Source organism: Amphiura filiformis, chromosome 15 (assembly GCF_039555335.1).
Source record: "Amphiura filiformis chromosome 15, Afil_fr2py, whole genome shotgun sequence".
Taxonomy (NCBI): domain Eukaryota; kingdom Metazoa; phylum Echinodermata; class Ophiuroidea; order Amphilepidida; family Amphiuridae; genus Amphiura; species Amphiura filiformis.
The window spans coordinates 14,734,700-14,751,175 of record NC_092642.1 but is presented as its reverse complement, the minus strand read 5'-3'; positions in this window follow the sequence as shown (position 1 = coordinate 14,751,175).

Genomic DNA, 16,476 nt, shown 5'->3' with positions numbered 1-16,476 from the left:
ACCCTTTATGGTGGTGATTCCACAAAATAGGAAGATTTGGAGTTATTTAGGATGATCATTGGTTTATGAAAATTGCATTGTTTCAGGAATAGGAAATACGTTATTATCTATATCCTTTAAAACATACCGCCGGAAGTGGTGGTCTTAGCGCAATGTATAGAAATAGTGATATTTGAAAGGAATTTGGGATTTGAGGACAAATTGCTAGGATTTAAGTGATTCCAGCAAGTCCCAACATAAATAGTTATTCAATTCAGACCTATCCATGAAAGTAATAATGCTTTAAAACTTTTTATTTAGTTTTCCTGCCCACTACATTATGTTATATATAACTTTTAATTTTTAAAAATACACTTTATATGAACTTTGTTCTTATACTTGTGGATTTAAAATAATTGATTGACAAACGATCACATGTATGGTTGAGCTAAGCTGTGAATGTTGGTTGTATATCCATTTCAATGTTGTCATGTTTGCACCATCAGTTAGAGTTTTGACTGTCTTCTGATAGCTTGAGGGTATAGAAATACTGTACCAAAAGCTTCAAGTTCATTGGCAAATGTAGATATGATTTTGTTTATACCTTGTATACTAACTACAGCCTACAAAATTTACATTGTATACTTTACTATTGGTATCAACCCTCAAGTTTCAAACACCGATACAACATTTCAATTCCGGATTTCAATACAGCTTCAGAACAATTTTTGCAATGATTGTCGTGTCAACTCTCACGCATTGGCCGTGAGTCTCACGCATTTGGTCACTTTCTCACGGTCTCACGCCAAGGTAGTATAATCGCAGTCCTAGGTAGTAAATCTCACGCAAAATGCTGGAAAATGAGTAAAATCTCACGCATCGTCAAAATAATTTGTTGTCCCTACAACCCCCCCCCCCCCCCAACGCTTTTCAGATTCTCGAGTGCCATGGGTGAATATTGTAGTCGATAAATCCCGGTACGGCTCTGTCTCACGCAAAGCAGTTCCAGAAGGTTGACAGTAGTGGTTAGTTGGGTCACACACAACACTCTCCTAGCTTGTCTTTGAAATTAATCACTTTCAATATTAATTTCAAGTTCCCAGTGAAACAAAGCCACACTTATGGTTGTACAATACCTTGTCCCTATCTGAGATGGCATCGGTATACACTAGGCATGCTAGGAATCCAAAAAGTCCGGAAAGTACTAATTTTGTCCAGAACAGGCGAGGTCTGTATGTATTAGTCCGCAAAAGTCCTAGCCAACACCTACGAAGATAATTCAATTAACTCTGGTTAAGAGTTGGTCACTTTGTCCACAAAAATCCACAAGAGTCCGCAAAAGACCGCGAAATCCTAGAGCTTGTGATAGAGCTGTAGATCCCTGGCTGTGGACATGAAGTCTGTGCTGGTCAAACCAGAATTCTCTCTTAGCTCCAGGCCATTGTTAAACTAAGGGTCATACGAATTCTGACCCTGTTGGCATGGTTGGCATGTTGTCTGTGAGCCGTACAGTATTGATTGGAAATGGTCATGGTTGGTGATCATGATATATAACAACTCATATATTACAGAATTTGAACAAATTCAGGGATGTTTTCACACATTTTATTTCTTATTATACCATAATTCATAGTAAGGCTAGTAATAATTATTATGTCACATGTTTTGATCATGGTCTAAAGTGAGTAGCGTTTTTGAGTTGACCATACTCAGGAATTACTTTTGTAAGACGAAAAAAAAAAAAAAACTCGACCCAGAATTTTGCAATTTGGAGAATTTTTTTTTAAATTTGGCTAAAATCATGTAAAGGTCCAGCCATTTTAGACTGAACATTTTAGAAAATTGTTTTCAAAATATTTTCATATTTTTTGTTAGATTATTCAGTTTTATAGGGACATTTTAGTCTCATGGAAAAAAAACCGCCAGACAGACCAACCGTACTGCCCGTAGATCAGGGTGTTTTTTTATTTCTCTGTCGCCTTATTTTAGTTTATTTTTCAAAAAAATGCCAATGTTTCATTTTCTTCTTTTTTTACCTTTTCGCTCTTTTGATCTTGATTTAAATGACCTCATAACACACCAGAAATGTTACCATTCTGATTTCTGGCCCAAGACAAGAATTATAAGGATCTGTAGGCAATTATAGAGTATAACTGAACAATTGTTTTAACAATTATTGGATGAACCAACAGGGCTGGCTAATTCTTGGCAATATGTAGGCGTGGATTTGAAAATGATGTTTTAATTACCATGCAACATTCTTGCTTTAATCATGGAAAAAGTTACTGTTAAGGTTATTAATTATTAACTGTTGTGATTTGGTATTTCACAGCATATTACGAATGGTAGTGAGCTATAGCAAAAACTGCATTGCTCAATTCATAGCGAACGTGTAGAAGTTACGATTTATAGAGGGCTGAAACAACAACACTTTTGTAAAACGTACATAACTCATTAACAACAATAAATTAAGGAAGTTTGCAAAGTATACGATTTGTAGAATGAACTTTTGCAAAACATCAAGGTGATAATTTTCAATAATATATTGATCTACATAATGAAAATCGATTTTTAGGTTGCTTCGACCAACAATACCTCGTCTACCCTTAAGAAGTAAGAGGTACCGAATAAAGAGTATTTTCCAGTAAATTGTCCTAAACAATGACCTAATTAAATATTTCACTAATTTATACTCAATATTAAGTGATATATTTTCATATATGTGTGCATTTTTGATGCCGAATAAAAAAAAGTAACTTAATTAACATTCATCTGACTTCTATCTATCTAGGCTATGTCAATCCAGTGTTGAATGTAGCCCTCCTCATGATCACTCCAGACCTTCCTCTCGCCGCCCATGTTGTGCCAATATATGATGTTATATCATCTCCCCACCTCCTCTTCTGTTTACATCTTCTTTTTCCCATTCTTGGTTGCCATTCTAATAATCTCTTTGTCCATCTGTTATCATTTCTTCTGGCAACATGCCCAGCCCATCTCCATTTTGATTGTCCGGTCAGCTGTCTGATGGTTCAGCACCTTAATTACTTTGTCTCACAGTGAGATGTTTAACATTTGCCGATCCATTGCTCTTTGGGCAGATTGTAGTTTAGTTTCTAAATATTTAGTTAATGACCATGTTTCAGAGCCATACATCATTCATGTCATTGTTGGAAGGACACATTGATTATATACGTTCCTTCTGAGTGACATAGGTATATTTTTGTTGCATAAGACTTCTTTATGTCTTCCAAGATAGCCTCCATAGCTGTTGTGAACAAGGTGAATATCTTTGTTGACAATGTATCTCCTTGTCTAACTCCACTGGATATATTTTAAGTGACGTTTCTGAAATTGTTAAAACAATTGTTAAAACGATTTTAAAACAATTTCAGAAACGTCACTATCCAGATGGATTCGAGATGTTGCATCTGTGTATATATCCTCCATAATACAAACATACCCTTCATTATATATCTATTTCTCTCAGTACTTGGAAGAGATCCTGATGTTCTATGGAATCAAATGCTTTCTCGTAATCAATGAATCCATTACATGGGTCAAGTTGATATTCGTTTGATTTTTCAATGAGTTGCTTAATTACAAGTAGGTGGTCCATGGTTGAGACACCTTCTCTAAAACCCGCCTGCTCTCGTGGGTGATGTTCATCCGGTTCTTTCTTTAGTCTACGTTTTTTATTTTTTTATTTTTATAAGTTCCCCCCTAAATACTTTTTTAATTTAATCGAAAATATTTGACGAAATGCAAACGTGCAAACAGATATGTGTAGACTTATTTGTTTTACACACATGGACCAAATTATAGCATCCCGCGGCATTGCGTTCAGTCACAATGGTTCGTTATGTAATAAAGAGAGCGTTTTAAACAGTGTTAAATGTGGCATTTTAAACTCTGAACCAGAGTTAATTGAATTATCTTCTTAGGTGTCAGAAATCTGGACTTTTGCGGACCAATACGGACAGGCCTCGCCTGCACCGGACAAAATTGATACTTTTCGGACTTTTGGGGTTCCAAAATAAATAAATAAATAAATAAATAAATAAATAAATAAATAAATAAATAAATAAATAAATAAATACATAAATAAATACATTGACAAAAATTGCAATCTACTGAAGATAGCAAATCAGCTGCCCCATTATTTAAAGAGTAAACATTTGGTAGCAACTTTGATACAGCATTTATGTGAACGCCTATTATATGAGCCCAATACGCAACAAAAGCCCAATACGTAACAATTGTAATATTATTGTACAATGATATTTAAATATTTTAAGTTTGTATATTCAGTAATTCTATAGTTTCACATCATTCACTATACAGTTTAAGACCCGATCAAGCACAATTATTGTCTACCCGCGTGTCTCAATTGTACCGTCCTCACAACAAAAGAGTGCCCTTTTATGGAACTCGCCTGATGTTAATTTTAGAAATACCAAATCCCAATACACTGTTAGCATCTTACGCTTAATCTCATCAAATTAGTTATGTTTTATTTATAGCAAGTTCTTTTAAATTTTCCGTGTATATTTAAGTATCTAATGTCCTTTAATTTTTTCACTTTAAGGGATGGGGTATGAACGTTTGGACAGTACTTATTGCGGGACATTAGAGCACATCAGACATATCGAATTGCATTCTGAATACGAAGAATATCCTTCTGATATCAAATAATTTTGATTTTTTGAAATTCGCAATGTAAAACACATGTTATGGCAAATGATTAAAAATTGATATTTTTGATATTTAACAGTACTCGGAGTTAACTTTATAAATCTGATGATATGTACTTCAAGTGTATGTAGGTGGGATGAAAAGCCGATGATCAATTGAAAATTTGGACCTTTCGTATTGAAGATATGGATTTTTTCCCAAAACACCAAAAAAAATAAGGTATTTTTGGGAAAAAAAATCAATATCTTCAATATGTCACTCCCATTATGGCCTGTACACCATCCGCGATAATGAAAACGCGTAAAAAGGGTCGTTTTTCGTGGGTAGGCAAGATACGCGCGTATCGCGTTTAGGGTGTCAAAAACATGAACAATTGGAAAAAAGGGTAGCAAAATTGCAATTGCTAAATACGCGGAAATGAAATTTAGGGTATGAAATTTGATGTTAGGAATGAAATCCCTGTTTAGGGTGTCGTTTTAGCCAAGGGTTAAATCCTTGTTTAGGGTGCTTTTCAAAAGTTGATTATCGCGGATGGTGTACAGGCCACAATGGGAGTGACCCCCGGGGGATCTTAGGGGCAAAATTTATTTTATTCCAATAACACTTTCAAACATGTCAAGTTATGCGTCTGGCCACACGAATCCCAGAAATGAAATGTTTGTACGTGTACGACCTATCATTAAGAAGTTATGAGGCACAAAAGGTCACAGGTCGATATACTTGTTGTGTATGGGTCAAATCGAAAGTCAAAGTTGCTCAAATTTTAATACGTAAACGTTTGTACTATCTGCTACATGTATGTCTAGTTAGCATGTTACACAGCAAAATAAATATTCCATAGGTTTCAATGGATTTATATCTTCTGAACTTGACATAGCAAAGACTATTCTTTTCCTGAATCAGTTGCACTTGAAGAACAGTTTGCATCCATTTTTACGAAAATTGGAGCAACTTTAATTAATCACCCCGTATAAAACGCAGATTGACCTCGGACCAAAAAAAAAAAAACACACACAAAGCAACATCCCCCAAAAAAAAAAAAAAAAAGATTTGATGCCAAGGGTGAAAAAAAATTGTCACAGTTAGTGAAGAAAAATTATCCTCATCAGTACAGCTTATAAATGGCAATTTTTTTCGAGACATGGATCTCCTTTGAAATGGTAATGTTCCCCGCTACGTGCTATTAAACTCACCAGGTGAACCAGTAGCGTAGCTAACGGAAGGGGGGAGTGTGGTGTGGCTACGCCCTGATGTTTAATCATTTATAGAAATAATGATGTGGCACACGGAATTTAGGTGCTAGAAAACGTTAAAATGGTAAAAGTATGGACAACATTTCACAAGTCGAAAAACAAATTGTTTAAATATAGAACTTTACGATTTAAAAAAAATTGTCTCACCTACAATCTTGGAAAAAAGTACTTGGAATGCTTAGCACACTCTGCCGTAAATTTCGTCCAGAATTTTGTATGATCATGGAAATGACGTATATTGTTCTTGGGAACAAACATGACTTCTACAACAATGATTTACCCTTCCCCCTCCCCATCAATCAATGTTGGACACATTGGGAATCCGCGACATTGGACAGGGGGTGACAGTTTTCCGTTATTTACACCCAAGCGTTCCAAGACTTATTTCCAAGATTGTAGGAGAAAAACAACAACAAATTGTCTCGTCAAGGTATTAAAAAAAAAATGTTTCAGAAAAAAAAATTGCTTCTCCGAGGAGGTAAAAAATTATCATGACCTCAACTACCCAGCCCCCCTTGATATCTAATGGTGCGTCCCTAACTATATGTCCTACGTGCAAGAAATGTGTTACATTTTTGTGATCCTTAGACCAAGACGAATAATTTGACATGTATTTGGTTGCCAGCTTTGACGCGAACTTGCCGTTTGATGCTTAAATAAGCGTATGAAATGTCTTAAGTTTTGTCTCCGAGCTAATCTCTTGATATATTCAAATTCCTGTCAGTTGAGTTGTGTTAAAATACCAAGGATGGAAGAGCTTCCATTGAGCCATTTATTTTGAAAAAGACAATTTCTGCATCGATGACATTTCAATAGGAAAACAACTAATTATATAATGGATTTTGATAACAAGCCTTGTCACGGGGCTTAATTAACGCATTTTATTTTGCATCCACGGGTACTCATCCTCGTCGGCCAATTTTGGAGAAAAAAAAAACATTTTGATCTTATTTTGCGATCTCACGAATGGTTTGCCCTTCAACAATGCCCTTTTCTGGTTTAAGCACATTTTTCTGTGTTTGTTTCCCAAAATAAGAATTTTGAGCAATATATTAAGATCATGATGAAAAATTGATTATGCGCACTATTTTACTTGATTCATAGAAGAAAAACCCCTTTTTTTACAATAATAGCGAATGTGTTTTGAGAAATGGCCCCTTTTTGTGTGTTTCGCGAATGGCGTGTAGAGCAGAAAACACCCGATATTTCGCAAAACTTCCGACTAGCATGAGTACCGAGCAATATTATGAGCATGATGATGAATAATTGATTATGCACAATTATTTACTTCATTCAGCATGTTTAATACACCACTAGGAATATAGACCAACCAACCAACTTTCATGACATTTTCAGGCAAGTTAACTTTAGTTATTATTTAACATGATGACACCTATTTTTGAGTTCCGCGCTTTTTTTTGTGTGCTTTTTTTTTGCTGGAGGATGAACAATTTTGTGGTGATTGTGACACAACTGACACAACTGTCTGTTCAATTAGCTTAGATTATTGGGTTTTTTTTAAGATATTTCAAAAAATAAAACAATTTTGATCAAAGTCATCAAAGAAAAGTGTTAGCACAGCCTTAGGCCCAACGCGATTTATACTTTTCAAATTCCAAAGTTCAATATGAGACCCAATTTCTTTTCAATTTTGCCTCATTTTAGGCAGTTACAGTCTCAACCTTTTTTACAAATCGAGTGAGACGGTCCATTTTCAACTCCGTAGTTCGCAAGATAATACAATAAAAGTTGTAAAAAAACCCAAAAAAACAAAACAAACAAAAAAGAGACATGACCCTCTGACACTTAGAGCTCTTGTTACCGTTCCGCCTATTGGATATGGTATAGGTGTGTGTTCAATTAGCTTAGATTATTGGTTTTGTTTTTGAATATTTGAAAAAATAAAAAAATGTGGTCATAGTTATCAAAGAAAAGTGTTAGTACAGCATTATACCCAACGTGATTTATATTTTTCAAATTCCAAAGTTCAATTTGAAACCCCATTTCTTTTCAAGTTTGCCTCATTTTAGGCAGTTACTTGGGTCCACCAAAAGAAAAAAAGGCTTGCGACCTTTTCATAAATCGACGGTCCATTCTCAATTTAGGACATATACCCCATCGAATTTAACAAAAAGGTCAATTGTTATACCGTTCCGGTTATTGGATGGTCCACCGGTTTTTGTTTCACAAAATTTGGTGAAGATTAGCTCCGTGGGCATGGTGGGGTATAAGAGATTACATTTTATACATATAATTATTTCAAGCATTATTTTTTCCTAAACAATGACATTAAAATTATGGATTTCGTTCTTATTTCAACTGGTTTCATCGATACCATGTAAATTGAGTTTTGATACCATGATACTGTCCGTTGTGGATAAAATATTCATGAATAAAACCGTGTTTTAGAATTAGCAGTGTTGACCTCGCAGATAGTCTGAGATTGGTTGAAATAATGGTGACACAAGACTGACTTTCGTAAAGTACGCGGCAAGATGTTCTTTAATAAGTCAAGTTCAATTAAAGATATCTTATCGTTGTCACGGTTTGCACACACAATCAATGCACGAATATTATAGCACTAGAGTGGAAAAAATGTTTTGAAATTATTTCATTTCATTTCATACTATGTTGATAAGCATGACGACTATAATCCGCTAATACTACTTATTACTTAGTTCAGTTGTTTTAAGTAAGACAAAGCATGGAACATATCTTCCCCCGCTTTTCCCAGGCTATGCTAGGCGCTTCCTTATACTCGGATTACTCAGATGAAAACGAGCACACCGGAGCATCCATCCATTCCCACTGTAAATAATTTATTGTACGTTTGTATAACCAGTCTGTAGCACAACGGCACGCCGTTGATCAACTGAGGGCAATATTTCTAGCAACGCCGGACCGTTGCAGTCAACAGATGGCATCATTTCTAGCAACGACAGACCGTTGCTAGCTTTTCAAGTATAGAGGGCTTATTTTTGTCAACGCTCGTCCGTTGCCCACTGACAACGTTTGCCCGTTGCCCGCTGAAAACGACCGGCCTGTGCTGTGTGCACAGCGAGTCGCTATTGCGTGGTCGAGACAACAAAAATGGAGCGTAAATTTCCCCTCTCAAATATCAAAAAATAATTTGTTTTGATGCGAAATATTACTTATATATAATGATTGATTGTGGCCTAACACATATTTTGGAAGATCGAACTAATCTCGAAAAAAACAACTTAAAATGATTCGCCGCAAATGTCAAGAAATGACGTTATTTTCCACATAATATTGGTCGTGGTCCATGTTTTCTACTTCAAACAAATATTCAATTTGCAAGAAATATTTCCGCCCGGATAATAACAAGTAAAACATCTCAACTGTCAAAGTAAAAATATCGGGAAAAATATACGTCCATGTCTCGGGCCCACGTTTGAGAATACATGAGGAAACATGTTTATCAGGTCATCAGAGGTCAACTTTTGCCAATACGTCATGTCAATAACCGATTGCGATTGGTCTGTTGATGTACCTAGCTCATGAATATTCACAATTACGTCAGGGTAAATAAACAAGGAAGTAAAAAGTAAACAACTTATTTCCCTACATACGAATTCTGAGCGAAATAAAAATTCGTAGCCTACTGGTATGAATGGATTTTGCAATGGATTGGGAACTTTCTGGGCCGTAAAGCTAGCAGTTATGGTGCACGGCTACTTGCTAGCGTGGCCGACTGGCTCAATAAGATCAATTTAAGCTTACCATGTGAATGCGCTCATCATTGTGACATTGGTTCCAGAACACGATCATGTCAGAAATTAATATTTTGTTCTGGGTCTGATTATTCGGACTAGGTTGCCAGCTGTACTATCGAACTGTCGACCAAACTATCACAATATTTGCTAAAAGACATCCGAAATAATCATTTATTTCCTCAATCTATCTTCAGAATTCCCAACATTACTTTCGTCAATATTAATGGCTCATGCTTTATGGAAGTAATTATTTGAACTAAACTGTAGCCCCTAGTTTAAATCATAATTGCACAGAAACAAATAAAAAAGATAGATGTCCTGTATTCAGATTGAGTACTACTTTTGCAGGGGCATGGCTTTGGACTGACACGTCGCTGGTTCGACATATGATGCTAGTCCAACTCGTCAGTATTCCGAACATGAAATAAACATCTTTGGTCCGACACGTCCTAGTCCAAATATGTAATGCAGTGAACTTCATTGTTTTGATACCTTCAACATATGTAGTAGGCCTACATAATGAAAAACTCTGCCCTAGTCCGAATATAATGAAAAACTTGTCACTGGTCGTAATATGAAAAACACTTCACTAGTCCGAAACGTTGACATAGTCCGAATATGAATCTATTTGGAGTTGGACTACCGCCATTTTTCAGATTGGGACTAGCTAAGTGCTTTCGAGTTTCGGACTAGAGAACTGTTAATGCATTTGACGGGTAATCGAACCTGTGACGTCGGTATCACAAGTGCCGATCGATTCATAACCAAGACCATTGAAGTAGAGTTACGGAATTAAGCGTGATATTATCGTTATCCTTAAATTCTCAACTTGGTCTGGCCTCATAAAACTCCCGAGCTGAATAGCCATACACGGTTACTTAATATTACTTAATAAATAGTCGTAAAGGCTACGGAAACATTTTTCGTTTAGAAATCATCTTTTATTAAAAAACATCACAATTAATTTTTTATTGTTGCAAAAACAGTTCTGAAAGTATTATTTCTTTTACATGTATGTTCTAGCAATACATTAGAAGAATCAAATACTATTTTGCTGAGACAATTTATACAGTACTTTCTTGAAACCTCGGGCTTGAAACCATTTACAAAAACTACAATGCATGCACTGGCAGATCCAGGAATTCAAGAAAAAAATGCCAATTTATCAGAAGATTACTGGGCTGAGAGCTTGGATAAAATAATGCTTTTAAATAGCTGATCCGGGATCCACCACTAAAATGGTAACAATTATGACAAAATGTCATTTATAATTTTTCATATCACCATGATCACTGGGACCAATTTATGTAATTTAATAATCGGTGCACCTAGACAAAATTGGACACCAATGTTTTTGCTTGCTCGTGATTCTAAACCACCTTCCTGAACAACAAATATATATCCAAAAAGGTCAAAAAGAGAAGAGGGGGGATGCTAATTTGCATAAAACAAAAATGGCCACAAATGCAGGGCTCAAATTTCAAAATTGGGCAAATATGGATAAAAAAAACCCATCTAATTGTATTCTTCTCATTATTAGGATTCAGAAATCAGAAAAAGTATGAATCGTAATACATGCAGTTTGATCCATCTCCAATACAGTTCTTGAGTTGTAGGCACATTGGTGAAATGTCAAATTTTGGTCCCCATCATTGTCCAAAATGCTCCTATTGTGATCAGGTGGTCTCAAATTATTCCGCTGGGAAAAATATTTTAATTAAAGAATAGTTTGCCATATATATCTCATTAGGTGTTTTGTTATCGGTAACAGGGCATATAAGTCAAAACCCATTGACCTATTTTGTAATGTTACAAGTTACAGGTATAGGAAGCAAAACACCTGAGATTTGGCAAACTATTCTTTGTTTAAAATGTTCCAAGGGGATAATTTGACACCACTGTGATCAAAATCAAAATTTTTTGATATTTTTACCCCTGTGGACAATGGTTGACATTTAAAACTTTATGCCTGTAGTAAACCTTAAAACGTGTACATTGGAGATATATGTTAAACTATACTTTTTCTGAATCCTAATATTAATGAGAGGAATACCAGGTTCTAACCATGCTAACCAGAATCAACTAATTTTGAAATTTGAGCCCTGCATAAAGCAGCCATTTTTGTTTTATAAATGCAAATTGGCATTTTCCCCCTATTCCCATTTTTGGATTTATATTGTTGGGGATGTCTTTTAGAGATCATTACTGTAACAAAATTGATTTCCAATTTTGTCTAGCTCCAAACGTAAATTGACTCAAAAAGTGAAGCAGAAGTAAAAAATGCTCAATCATTATGCAAGCAATTGTTTTAAATTTATACAATTTAATAATTACACACAAAAAAATTTAACAAATTTTAATCTTTACCCAGAGCAGCCAGCGCATATCAATGTAAAAAAATGTGGGAAAAAAATGCATTTGGCGTGATTAGAACCAATGACCTTCGTATTACTAGCATGGCGCTCTAGCCAATTGAGCCACAGAGGCACACTGGAGAAGGGTGGACGATTTAAATCTATATAAGTATTACGCGACAAACATCATTCAACCTAATACCTTAGATTTAAATCTTCCGCTCTTCTCCAGTGTGCCTCTGTGGCTCAATTAGCTAGAGTCAAGAGGGTCATGCTAGTAATATGAAGGTCGCTGGTTCGAATCTGGCCAGATGCACTGTTGGTTTGTTTTTTCAATGTTTAGGTGCACTGGCTGCTCTGGGTAATGATTAAAATTTGTTCATCCAAACAACCCAGAGAACTAAGTTAAAAAATACATATATACAATACATACATTTTAAATATTTGTATAGCGCTGCTACATTTAGAACGTATTTAAAATCAGACTTTTCAAGTACAATCTTTTGGTCGAAATTGGATCTTTCTTTTCTTGGCAGTATTTTGATGATTGTTTGCAATAGTATGTTAGAAAAATTTTCAAACATTTTCAGTCAAAATTTTTGTTTTGTTTTTTGCCTTTTCCTCAGAAAGTAATGAAGTAGATTAAGAAAATGCTTTGTGATTTCAATCTTGGTACCTGGCATTTTAAATCAAGCTACAGTGAAATAATTACAATTCATTGTATTCCTTATCAAATCAAGATCGTGTAAATATGCAAATTTCGTTCCATTCACTCTGCAGGCTTCGGTTCAAGGAATGATATGATCCACAATCCAACAAGACGATGCATCTTTTGTCAAATATGATCGTCCGAGATTTACATTGTACTTCCCTAGAATTACTTTTGCCTACAGTTACCAGTGACAGTCCAATGATCATGATGATAATCCCAATTGCAATTCATAGTTCTTTTTAATAATTTGTAGTTCCTCATTAACCGCTGAAGTTCAGTCTTCATCTCCGTCATTTGCCTCTTCATCGTACAGTTTTTTGTGTCTTTTAATTTGTCAAATAGCGTCCGAGGTGTACATTGTACTTCCCTATAATTACTTTCGCCTACGTTCGCAGTGACAGTCCAATGATCATGATGTTGATCCCAATTGCAATTCAGAGTTCTTTTAAATTTAATTTGTAGTTCCTCATTAACTGCTGAAGTTCAGTCTTCATCTCCGCTGCTTGCCTCTTCATCGTACAGTTTTTTGTGTTTTACGAGTTCTGTGATTAAATCAAATGGAAAATGAAAATAAAAAGATAATTATTTAACAAAGCTTTTTTTTAAATTTAGACATGGCTGACATGCTGATCAATTAATCAAAACAATGATTTAAAATTATTGAATTATTGGTCCGAGTATAGTCCCACTCATTTTTTAGGTGGAAATTTTTTACAATGGGGGGGGTGGGATTATACTGGAATTTCAAAAAAAAAAAAAAAAAAGTTTGTTTGGTTTTTGGAGTGTCCCTGGAGCTATAGACCTAGATGCTAGGATCATTCATGGTTGAGTTAAAAAAAAAAATAAAAAAAAAATTCAAGATGTTTTGTGTTTGATAATTCATACTCATCTATTAATGAATCTCAAAATGCATTGAATTTGAATTATCAATTTTCATATTAAAAACACAAAACATCTTGAATTTGTTTTTGTTTTTTAGGTCAACCATGAATGATCCTAGCATTTAGGTCTAGGTCCAGGGCACTCCAAAACCGAAAAAAAAAACTTCAATTTTTTTTTTTACAATTTCTGGAATTTTTTGAAAAAATGTGGGGTGGGGGGGGGGGGTGGGACTATACTCGGACGAATACGGTACATGCAAGATAGCTCCGCAGTATGACAACCCTTGATCTATTTTGAAATTAATGTTACACTATCACTAAGTATCAGACAATCAAACTTGACATAGGGTCAAAGTTAAATAACGATACACAAAAATATTTATGGCAAGTGGCGAATGTTTTACGGGCCCGACCGACCCAGATTTTGTGTTTTGGTAGAATTTTTGTTCATAAGAGCTCAGATACTCAGATAGCGACGTTTTACGTATTTTTTTGTGGGACATGAGAGCACATCAGACATATTGAATTACATTTTGAAAACGAGAAATGTCCTTCTGATATCAAATATCAATCAATTGAAAATTTTGACATTTTGAAGATATAGATTTTTTTCCCAAAAGATCTTTTCAAAAAAAAAAAAAATTATTATTTGATATCAATATTATCATCAGGAGGACATTCCTCGTTTAAAAAATAAGCAATTCGATATGTCTGATGTGCTCTCAAAAAAAAATCAGAATATTTTCAAAATATGTTTGCAGAAAAAGCATCAAATTTTGCCAGATTTTTGTGGTGATATTATAGCCTCAAAAAAAAATCCTGACCAACCGACCCTACTTGAAAAGTCTGCCCCCCCCCCGGCGTAAAACAATGCTTTTATTCGTCGTCTAATCCTATATAAAATATGTTTGATAAATGGAGGATTGAAATTCCAGTATATTGGTTTAATTTGCCATCGGTGGTTCTTCAAATTCTGTTCCAGATTTCAGAGTACACATTCCTAACTAAAGTTCCCCCTACGAGACTTGTATCCGTTATCAAAATCATGATGGGTGGGGCAACTATCAGGCTTAAAAAATTATAATATCAAGGAATGCAAGTTCACCACAAAATACCATGGTAAACAATGGTGTAAACAACTGAACTTACAAACACGGAGTCATGCTTCAGCGAATCTGACTCTAGCTTTGCATGCATGTGAAGCCATCTGTGTCGACGGTGAGCAAATTTGTGGTTACACTTATCGAGCAAGGTCCGGGGCACAGTGGCGTAGGGGTACAGACCACAACTGGAAGGCCAAAGAGCTCTGACTGGGGGAAATTTGCCCCATTCGTGGCGCTGCTACTGTCTACGTATACATTTGACATACATTCCCATTTGTAGGTATACTAGGTGAATTCAAATTTGACATCAAATTGCATCGTTTTATATATCAAATTAAAGCCCTTGAGTAAACTAAGCCAAAACTGAAAACTTTTTTTCATAGCACTTTCCGTAGCAAAGTTACATCTTGTCAAAGATTGACTTTCATCAAAAAGATTCAGCTAGCAAAATTCCCTAAAACGGCATTTCGGGGGTGTTTCTAGATCTTAGTCTCATGGCGATAGCAGCTTTTTTTAATGGAACTGCTATCAAAATCCCTCTAAAATTCCATGTGCGACTTGATTATCACAATAAAAAATCATATATTTGGGTCAAGTGAAGTATAAAAAAATGAAAACATATTTATGTAGGTTTCCTTCACCCACCTATTCTCGAAAAAAATTCAAATTTCTATGTAAATAAGCATTGTGTTGGGGCCCCGGTCTCGGCGAATTCGCTGACTAGTAAATGTGTTAACTAAGGTTTGCCTAGCCTAGGTCACCTACCATTTGTATACCCCGGCCCCGGGCCCGGGTGTATACATACTGCATACACATGCATACCTAAATACCATGCACGTGTCGTGTACGCGTACTGACCCTGCATGATCACGATGACTATTACTAAAAAACATGTTTAATCAGGCATATTCTCATTATGAATTAGTTATCGGTAAGCTTTAATTTGTGTACATGTACATGTACAATGAAAACATAGTGAAAGGTTGTCGAATTCTGCAGTCGTGCAACAATGTTCTAAAAAACGACAAACAGGTCAACATGATCAGATTGTATCAGCAATCTACGTTTATCACAGACCAACGCCGTACCGTTGATTGTCAACGGACAGCCATTGTCATGATCTGAACTCTAATGGTGGACAACGCAATCACGTTGTAAATTCTGACAACAACGATACGGCGTTGACATGGTCAACGTGTACTCGTTGGTGAATGCAAATTTGTTGGAAATAGCCCATTTCCCAGACGATTTACCCCTCATGAAAGAACGATTTACCCAGCAATATTTTTGCGGATTCATGCACACCGAACATCATTTTAGTAAAAAAATTATTCCAACTCACCAAATTATTCCGGTAAAGCACCGTAATTGGCCCATGAAGTTGCCCGTTTCTGACCAAAAACATGTCAATATCGTCTCCATTTTCATGATTATCTCGACTGTGGCAGGGTCGGAGTTGAAATCGATGACGTCATGTGATCGTTGGGCGGAAAAAGCAATGTTGCCAGCATTAAAATATGCATACAATTCCCGAATAGTGAGCACAAATTAGGAAAAAGAGAGCCCAAATCCGATTTGCAGAATTGGCAACGAGCAGCAGTTGTTGACAACTGCCAGCCGTTGTATTTTACTGTAAACGGCGTGCCGTTGTGCTACAGACTGATAACGATTTACAAAGTTCTCACTGAATTCCACTGATAACCAGCAGGTAGGCTGATACTTCAAATCCCCCAAATCCCACCCCTTCAACAACAACAAAAAA